At 36.9% G+C, this 10,454-nt stretch overlaps 1 pseudogene; it reads left to right on the top strand.

The window, feature by feature from the left end:
* Positions 1 to 1,835: 1,835 nt before the first annotated feature.
* Positions 1,836 to 5,545, top strand: LOC134385778 (centrin-4-like; annotated as a pseudogene).
* Positions 5,546 to 10,454: the final 4,909 nt, after the last annotated feature.

The following is a 10,454-nucleotide window of genomic DNA, read 5'->3' as shown; positions in this document are numbered from 1 at the left end:
TTATGGGACCACTGTCACATGTAGTCCGACACAGACCATAACAGCATTATGCAGCACATGACTGTATATCTTTCATGTCACATTTTCAATACAGCTTTCACCAATGCCCCAGAGATGATTAGTCCCTCCTTCCTCTGTTCTCAAAGCACTTTCTATACACATCTACTAAAGCACTTAGCACCCTGTACTAAAAACATTGTATTTATGTTTGTGTCTTTCACTTCCACTAATCACGGATTCCTTGGTTTTATTCATCTTTTATACTCTACACCCAATTCCCAGTAGTTGGCATAGTACATGACATGTAGAAAGCACTAAATAAATTTGGTAGATTTAAGAGTGCTTATGAGTTTACTATTTTCCTAGATGATGATGATGATTTATGTTCTATAATGCAATTAGATTAGTAACAGCTATTTTTCAAAACTGAATACATCCTACCCAAGACCTGAAAATTGGAATCTGAACCTACTACTAAAAAACCATTTTAACTATGTTAATATACCAAATATAAGAGCGTAAATCACAGTGTTAACACACAACTCAGCCTTTTAATTGCTATTAGGTCAAACTTGATCTAGGAGAGCCTAGAAATTAGAATTAGGTTGGGTATATACACTTGGTCACGATTCATTTCTGGGTCTCAGAAATCCCTTTAATGTTAACATTAAAGATGAAGTATATGAACTTGAAACTGATTGTGTAGGTTAATTCTAGGTGTCAACTTGATTAGATTAAGGAATGAAAATAAACCTTGTAAAGCTATCTTTTTACGTCTGTCCATGAGGGTGTTTCCAGAAGAGATTAGCATGACAGCCTGAGTGGACTGGGTGGGAAAGACCTACCCTCAATATGGGCAGGAACCATCCAATCCATGGGGGGCCCACAGAGAACAAAACACGGAGAAAAAAGGTGAATTTCTCTCTCTATCCACTAGAGGTGGGATACACTCTTCTCTCCTGTCCGTAGACATCAGAGCTCGAGACTTTTCAGCTTTGGGTTCCAGGACTTACACCAAGGACACCATCAGGTTCCCTGGTTTTGAGGCCTTTTGACTTGGACTGAGCCACGCTACTGGCATCCAGTTTGCAGATGGCCTATCATGGGATTTTTCTTCACAATTGCATGAGCTAATTCCCCTAATAAATCTCCTCTCATATATTTATAACATATCCTACTGATTCTGTCTCTGTAGAGAACCCTGACTAATACACTGATCAAGAGCAACTTTCTAAATGAGATAAATGGCCTGAAAACTGATAAATTATAGTTGTGACTTAACATTTTACTTAATTCACAAAATATCTCGAATTTGCACCGTTTTAATTTCCACTAAGAAAACTTTATACAGAAAAATCAAATCTAACATTAGAATAACCTTAACTATTTTCCAGAAGCCTAATGAGATTTTTATCAATGATTACAACGTTTGAGTGTCTGCCTGGGATATACTATAACATGAAGGCTGATGGCTTTGGAAAATGTGCCATGTTTCTACTTACTAAAGCATGAGAAATGATTTGGGAGACCGATCAGGAATATACTTTGCACATTTTTCCTGCCCTATCTTCAAGGAGATAAAGGAAAAAGACTAGGCTAAAGTTAATAGACTTCCTGGATCCATTGTTGGAGAATACAATATGATTTTTAGAAAATTCACTTTAAAGAGAAGGCACTGCAAGAGTCATAAAAGGGGTCCTGATGCGTAAACAATTAAGGGTTAGAAATTTTAAGAGACTATCATCTCTTCATCCCTACCAGGAAGTCAGAAGAACTGAGGACCTACATCAGTCATTCTCCCCCATCTTTTTAGCTGATCCCTGCCCATGTTCAGAATGCGCAACACCAGCAAGTCTGGCCCTCTGGACAAGAGTTTGATTTGGTTTACAGAGGTGACAAGGAGTCTATATCTCTCCTGTTACTGAGTCAACTGGATTATCAAGTTACCTGTGTCCAACTCAAGAGTGCGGATCTACGCTTGATATACTTGGACAACCGGCGTGTGTGTGTCTCATAGTGATTATGGGTGGGGCCAAAGTCCTACCCCTACAACATTAAAACATATGTAAAAACTGTTTCCTATGCAGTGAAGCTTCACGTGCATCCCAAGACCCATCCTACCCCATTCCCACTTCCTTCTAACCACACCGCTGCCCCATGCCCCTCCTATACAGAAATTTTGGTGTCTACCATGCCAAAAATCCCTGCCCGAACCAGGAAGGAGGGAAGTAGTTAAAGGCCAAGACCCAGGCACTGTGGAGAACGAGAGATGTCCAGAGGCGCAGGGAAAGAGCAGTCCCCTCCGCCTCTAGACACCCAGCCGTATGCTGGACAAATTCACCCCAGGCCCACCAAGCTCTAGATTCTCATCCTTTCCCCGACCCGAAGAGGTCGGAAAAGCAATCGAGGGCTCTCCACGTCTTCACCAAAGACTTAACCATCAATGGAAACACCTCGCTACTAACCTCACTCCTGTCTCCACTCCCACGGGGACTAGACTTCCCGGCGTCCTACCCGCCAGGCGCGGTTCTGGCTGGGTCAGAGACACCAAAACGCCAGAGCGAAGGCGCCCCTTCGCCGTCCGTAGTTTGCGCATGTGCGAAGGGTGGCTAGGTCGCTAAGAAACCCAGCAGGAGAGGAAAGTTCCGCTTGACGGTGGGCGGGGAAAGGCAGGACTGTCACGCTATTGGTAGAGAGTCGAGAGTGGGGGCTGGCCTCAAAGGCTCTCTTTTTTGCCTATTGGGCGGAATGTACGTCAATCAGTAGGGGATTGGGTAGGGTGAGCTGCGAGAAGTCGGCTAGAGCGGCCTTAGCAACGGCTTGCGTGTTGTCAAGACTACGGTTGGGCTACGCGGTAGCCAGGTGAGGCCTACAGGTCCCGGCTGAGGGCGCGGGTGGGGACACGGTGAGAGTGAGGCTGTAACCTTTTGCTGGGACTGGGGCTGAGGCCGAAGTTTTTCCCCAGAGCAAGGAAGAGATTTTGTTTATGTTTAACTTATGAAATGAATTATTCTCCCCCTTTTCATGATCTTCGGGTATTATTAGTAATCTCTCTTCATGTGCCAAAAAGAAGTACATTTTCCGTGGCTCTAGGGACAGAAGAGTTCATTTTTTCTTCCATCAGTTGCTAATACTAACAGTATAGGATAGGTTTAGTACTGGAAACAAAAACGGCTCCTCAGCCAGAAGGGGATTGGAACCACATCCAGTCCTCTGAAAAACTGCCTGGCCAGGGAAGCTACTGACTGCCGCCGTTGGGAAGGTGAGGATTCAGAATGCTGCCACTGGAACTGCTGTTGAAGACCATGCCAGTGTATCTGCGCTCCATGCATCAAGAATCCAGTTACCACAACCAACTCAACACTCTTAAAGCTGGCGATTTAGACCCACAGTTGCTGCCCAGCCACTACTGCTTAACCCAAACCTGAAGACAAGATACAGAAATAAGACTGCAAAAAATGTGAGGAATATCTGGAGTAGTTTTTCATCTGGAAAATGTAGTTTTTTACTTTTAAGCCCTTGTAGTATAGGACAGCATGCTTAGAAGAAGGTGGGAAAGATACTATGTTCCAGTTAAGCATATCCCACAAAATAAACACATTTTATTGAGATATATAGACATATATGGAAGTAAATATTCCTCAAGCAACTGCTTTTCAGATGTACGAATTAAACCTAATTGTATTGACATAACATCATCCACTGTTCTAATGTGCCTTCTTTGCCTCTTTCCCTCTCAAAAGGCATTAATTTTAAGGAAAGATCTAAGTGGTAAAAAAGAACCAGGCTTTCCACAAAGACATTAATAACCAAAAGCACAAATGTCGGCGAGGGAGAAAGGGGGAAATTCTTGAGGTTCATTATGTAGTAGGAAATCGGATACTCAAATGTGTTTATTTATTAGATTTAATTAGTTTATCATCAATAATTCTGGTTCTGCTAACTTTTCAAGTTGTAGAGTTTTTCTTTCACCCACATCTGTATTTATTACAGGCATCCAGCTATCGTACAAGTTCAGACCTATGGAAGAAAAAGGCAACAAAATTGAATTGAATGAAACCCAAAAGCAAGAAATTAAAGAGGCCTTTGATTTATTTGATGTTGATGGGTCTGGAACCATAGATGTGAAAGAATTGAAGGTTCTGAAATTATTTCTAATTCTAAAACATTTTTAAAAACATACTTATTTGTGGCAATCCTTAAACCTTTAACAGCAGTCTTCTGATGTGGTCTCAGTGCATACACCTGCCCCGCATTAAGAAGACAACTTGTTAAGCACTTTGTGTTTTATAAATGAGTAGGCCAAAGCCCAGGGTGTTGCACAGCAGGATTGCAACCTAGGCCTGTTGACCTGATTTTCTAGATTTATGCCCAGTCCATGGTAAAAAACTCAGCAAACATATTGATTGCCTATTTTTGTCTATGTTTGCTGATTTCAAGGCTTCAAAGTTCTGGCCCCATTCTCTCTATCCTGTCATATATACTCGTTCTTTCCTGACAAAAACCTCTTCTACACAGCAGTCTTTTCTAAGGAGCACTAAATGAGATAACCTCCTTGTTCTCTTGGAGCTTACCTTTTTGGTAATGAATCTGAATTATTAGGGCTAATAAGAGATGCATTCTCTTTACAACCTTGTACCTCTCCTACTTCAATAAGCACTGCTTTTAAATATACTGAGGCACATGTGAGCACATTGGAATGATTGTTAAAAGTCAGAGCAATAAATAACATCAGAAAGAACTCAGCTACCTGGGGCTAGCAAGTTTGCTCAGTTGGTTAGAACATGGTGCTCATAAAACCAAGGTCCAGGGTTTGATCTCTGCACCAGCCAGCTGCCCGCCCAAAACAAGTAAATAGAAGGAGTAATCATTGAAACCACCCAGTGTGTGTTAGATGTAAGTCCCAGTGTTATATACATTTGAAAAGAATGAAGTTTTACCCAGTTTGAATTCAAAAGGCTTAAAAAAAAAAATGTATACCTAAGATAATTGGTAAAAAAAATACAAGAAGTTAGAACTCAGCTAGCTGTAAATTGTTGCTCTTGACCTCAAAGATCCAGCAAGTCCAGCTTGATAGAATAAATGAAAGACTAATGACAATTTTTTTAAAGAGTAAAACAGATGAAAAAGAAGAAATACTGAAGGCTTTCAAATTATTTGATGGTGATGATATGGAAACATAACACTAAACAATATTAAGAGGGTTGCTAAAGAACTAAGGGAAAATTTAACAGATGATAAACTTCAGGTAAATTTTACTTATTTTTATAATATAATTTATATAATTATAATTTTTATATAATAGTTTATATACTGTATTTATGACTATAATTCTAACTTTAGTTGTACTCATATGTTTAAAATAAAATTTGATTTTGAGTGTGTATGTGAATATTCATTTATGTCATTATTCACTTAATAGATTTCATATATCAATTTACATTTTGTTTTATAGTAAATGCTTGATGAAGCTGATCATGATGGGGATGGTGAGATAAATGAGGAAGAATTTTTGAGAATGATGAAAAAGACCTCTCTTAATTAATTTTTTTTCCTTCTGGAAAGTTATTAACAAATCTGTATTTGTTATACAGTTCAATAATTTAATCTCTGAGTATATTTATTTTCAATTTTTAGTTTATATGCACAAATTGGTCTCTTGATGTCTAATCCATTTGAGAAGTTACATATTTCTACCAATATGTTGTTAAATCGACAACATCAAGAAACAAAGAAAACATAATGACTTCTTTGAACTAAGAACAGAATTAATTGACTGCCGTTTGTAAAGCCCCAGGTTCCAAGGACTTAGAATTTTTTTTTTTTAATTTGAGGAAGTTGGCCCTACATCCAGATGAATTTGGCAAACAATTATTTTCCCTATATTTTCCTTTGGTGCAATTCTAAATAAACTGATCAACATTCACTTTTTAATCACTTATTCAAATATGTAAAGTACTAAATAAAACTGTCTGGCAACTATATTATTTGCTAATTTTCTTCTTATAGTTATAAAGAAAGAAATTCAAAGGAGCATTTATATCGCCAAGATTTCCCTGTATGTTTGACCCTGTAAGTTAGCAATTGATACTTTGTGCTAGGACAGGTGGTGTAAGGATTTTATGTATGTTATCTCACTTAACATATTACAAGTTGGAAGCTGGTAGTATTAGCTCCATCTTACATATGAGAAAACTGAAGTTCAGAGAAGTTTTAAAAATTACCTGGTTGTCCATTGATAAGAAATACAACATGGATTCCAAATCTTATATCCTTACTCTTCATTATGCTGCTTCCCTATAGATAAAAACTTTCAGGATAATTAGGTGTACATTTTCTAACTCATCTTTAGTTCTAGGACTTTCTTGTAATTTAGCTGACTTTCTTCTTTATGAAAGAGCCAAACTGTTGGGAAAGGCACTCTCTCATGCATGCGGTCTTTCAACCCCAAATTAGTCATATAAGAATGGGCCTCAGGCCTGAAACATTTGCTTACCAAGAGATAAAGAGTCCTCAGAGCATTGCTGGACTTATTACCTGTATGGGAACATTTTTTCCTGTTTCACAGTCAATGTGTACTCTTTTGTTCTACTTAGTGTGTCATATAGCAGCTGACCAACCTCACTGCTATATCAGTACCCTCTGGGGAGGAGACAGGGCTTCCTGCTGCAGCACAAGAGAGGTCTGCTGCCGGCAAGGACCTGCTGGCCATGGGGGATCAGCACCCACTACTGAAGCTGCTGTTGCTTTGTCTCTTCTCTGTGTGAGTGAAGCTTTGTTCCATCCAGTGCTTGACTGCATTGTGTTGTCCTTGGCAGTTGCAATACAAGATGCTGTAGACAGAAGTGTTCAAACTTCTACTCCTGACAATAGGCAACAGACGGCACTTGCTAGACACAAACTCTTTCTGAAAACCAAATAATATTCTCTGGAGCAAGAAAGGCTTGTAGAAAATGTAACCGTAATGGCCCCATCTGGTTCATTTTTAGCTCAACTGAAATGATGACTGAAGGTTTTTGTTTTGTTTTGTCAACACAAGAAGTTTTCTTAACTTGATTGAAGCTAGAATGGTGCTGTGGATTGTATGTCCCCCCAAACTCATTGGAGCTTGACCACCATTGTAACAATGCTAAAAGAGTGGGAAATCCAATTATAGTATTTGAAAGGTGGGGCTTTTAAGAGGTGATTAGACTGTGAGGACTGTGCCCTCAAAAATACATTGATTGATTCATGGAGTAATGGGCGTGATTCTGATGGCTGTATAAGGAGGGCAAGTGAAAAGGTTAGCCCTCTCTTGCTCAGCCCTTTCACCATGTGATACCCTGCCTTGCTGTAGGGAGTTAGCCAGAAGAAGGCCCTCACCAGATGTGTTCCCATGGACCTCCCAGCCTCCAAAACTGTGAGAAATAAATTTCATTTCTTTTTCTTTATAAATTACCCAGTTTCAGGTATTCCATTATAAGCAACAGAATGGACTAATACAAATAGCATATGCTCATGAACATTCTCAAGTGTTTTCACAGTGTCTTTAATTCCTAATTATGTAGCATTTCTTTCTAGACCAAAGAAAAATGTAGCCACTAAACATGCATCATATGTAAAAATTTTAGCCTTTAAAATGTTAAAAATACACATGAAATCAAAATGTTGTAAAGAAAAGTCTCCTTCCCATCCAAGCCTTGGTTCTTCCCAATTATTATTAGAAAATTATTTTTTTAACCAGTTTATCAATCGTTGCAGAGAATGCATATTCATATGCACATGAATACAGGATACATTTTTTTAAACAAATGATAGCATACTACATACATTGTATGTATATTTTTCATTTAATGTGTTTTAGAGATAGTTACATAACAATACAAATAGAATGTATATATAATATTCCATTCTAATGGAATGGAATAACTTTATAATACATTATATAGATCACCATATTTTGACAGTCTTCTAGTGGTGAACGTTTAGTTTGTTTTCAATATTTTGCTTAAACTAATATCCTTATACAAATGTATCTGTATATATGGAGTATATCTGTAGAATTAATTCTTATAAGTGAAAATGGTTGGGTCAAAAACCATATGCATTTTAATTTAAACATTTTTATTTTTCATAGATATTACCTTCTAAAAAGATTTTGCCAAATTAAATTTCCAACAATAGTATATGAAAATGCCTGTTCTTTGATGCCAAACTTTGATTTCTGTCAATTTGACAAGTTGCACGTCATACCTCATTATAGTTTTAATGTTCATTTATCTTATGAGAGGCATTCTGCATCTTTTCATCTTTAGAATCTATTTGTCTTTTCCTTTCAGGTATTGTCTATTCATTTCCTTTGCTTATTTTTATTAGATTTTTAAAATTTATTTATTTGTATGAGCTCTTTATATACAAAAGAAATTAATCTTTCGTCAGTCATATACGTTGCATGCATTCACCCATTTGTTATTTGCCTTTTGATTTTGATTGTGATTCATCCTTTAAATTTTAAATTTTACCTCATGAGATGATCTCTACAGATGTTCAAACTGTGTAACAGTAAAATGGTGGTGCTTTGTCTTTTAACAGTATTTATTCTCACAATGACCACATTATTCCTACCAGACTGTAGCCTAATTCTGGGAGTAAAAAAAAGAAAAGGCATTTTTTTTCTTATGCCTTTGAATTATCGATTTGAAACATAATTATGTTCACTTTTTAGTTGAGATGATCTGAATTTAATTCCATGCCGTAGTAAGGGCAAGTTTTACGAGCATCAGATCTGTTTGAGTTTGCTCTGTATTTGAGGGATAACCTCTTGAGTACCCAACTACAATGCCTCAAACCCTAAGAATGGCCCTGAGAATATTGCTAGAACAGGAGAAACATGGACCTGGCCAGAACTCTTGAGCTATACTGGAACATATTCAGGCCTTTATGACTGCCCTGGCAGAAATTAACTCCTTTACAGTGGATAAGTTGAAATTTGATAGATAGGTGCTTGCCTCTCAAAATGTTTTCTTCCTCAAATTTTTAAAAAAATTTTATCATTACACTGTGAAATCATTTTTTGTGTCCCTTTACCAATTTCTCCCTAATCTCCCGTCTCTCTCACACTTTCCCACCTCTGACAGCCTCAGTTCCGTTCTCTCCTTTTGAAAGTTCAATGAATTATTGCCATCATTGTATCTTTCTTTCTTTCTTTATTTTTATTTATTTTTAGCTCCCAGTTATGAGTGAGGACATGTGGTATTTCTCCTTCTGTACTGGCTTATTTCACTTAATTGAAATATTTTTAGGATTTTTAAACGTGGTTTAAAAAAAGGAAGTTATCATTATTTTATGGTTTCACAGTCAGAAAAAGCCAGTTAAGATGATGAGATTCCATCTTACATGTCAGATAAGGCTTGGAGCACTTTAGCGAAATCTCAGAATTCACTTGCTTTCATACCAAAACAAATTCCTACAAGGATAATTCATTTTAACCAAGTTAGGTTTGTTCCAGAAAAGCAAAATTGGTTTAGCACTTGAAATTTGATCAATGTAATTTATGTATCACATTTTCAGAATAAAAAATCGTGTAATCACTTCAGAAGGGGAAGAAACACACACACTTATAAAACTTAATCTCTATTCATGATAAAAACACGTAGCAAGCCAAGAATAGGAGAGAATTTTTGTAAACTGCATGAGGCTATATTCAGAATCTACAAACACATTTTTGTTGCAAAACATTGAAAACTTTCTCCCTAAGATGAGGAATAAAATGAGAATGTCCATTGTCACTTATATTTGACATTGTGCTGAAGTGCTAGCCAGTACAATAAGGTAAGAAAAAGAAAAAAAAAAAACATATCCATACTAGAAAGGAAAATAAATTCTTCTTTATTTGCAGGGGATGTATACATAAAAAATCCAAAATAATCTATAGATTGCCGGATGCAAGTTTGTTATGCAAATACAAATATAGATATGACTATATTTTTACATATCAGGTAAAATAATAAATAGAAGACACTATAGTAGTATAAAAATATAAAAATTCTCTGACTAAATCTAATGAAGGTCTTCTATGTCAAAAACTATTAAAACATATTAGAGAAGTTAAGAAGACCTAAATAAATGGAGAAATATTATTATGTTAACGGATTGGAAGACTCAATATTATGAAAATATTAATTCTCTCCTTGTTAATCTATAGATATAGCACACTCAAAATCCTAGCCTGTCTTTTTTTGTGGAACTTGACAAGCTGATTTGAAAGTCCATATGGAAATCCAAGTGGACAATACACACTTGAAGAAGAGCTGGTAAGAGGACTAGCTCACCTGACTATCAGGACTTAAATTAATATAAAACCATAGTAATCAAAACAGTGTGGTTGGACTAGGATAGATTAATGTATCTGTGGAGTAGAACACAAAGTCCTGAAACAGACACATATTTATATGGTCATTGACTTAAGACAAAGG

The sequence above is a fragment of the Cynocephalus volans genome, chromosome 9 (assembly GCF_027409185.1).
Source record: "Cynocephalus volans isolate mCynVol1 chromosome 9, mCynVol1.pri, whole genome shotgun sequence".
Lineage (NCBI taxonomy): Eukaryota > Metazoa > Chordata > Mammalia > Dermoptera > Cynocephalidae > Cynocephalus > Cynocephalus volans.
The sequence above is the reverse complement of the archived record's forward strand: the minus strand, read 5'-3'. Positions and strand labels throughout refer to the sequence as shown.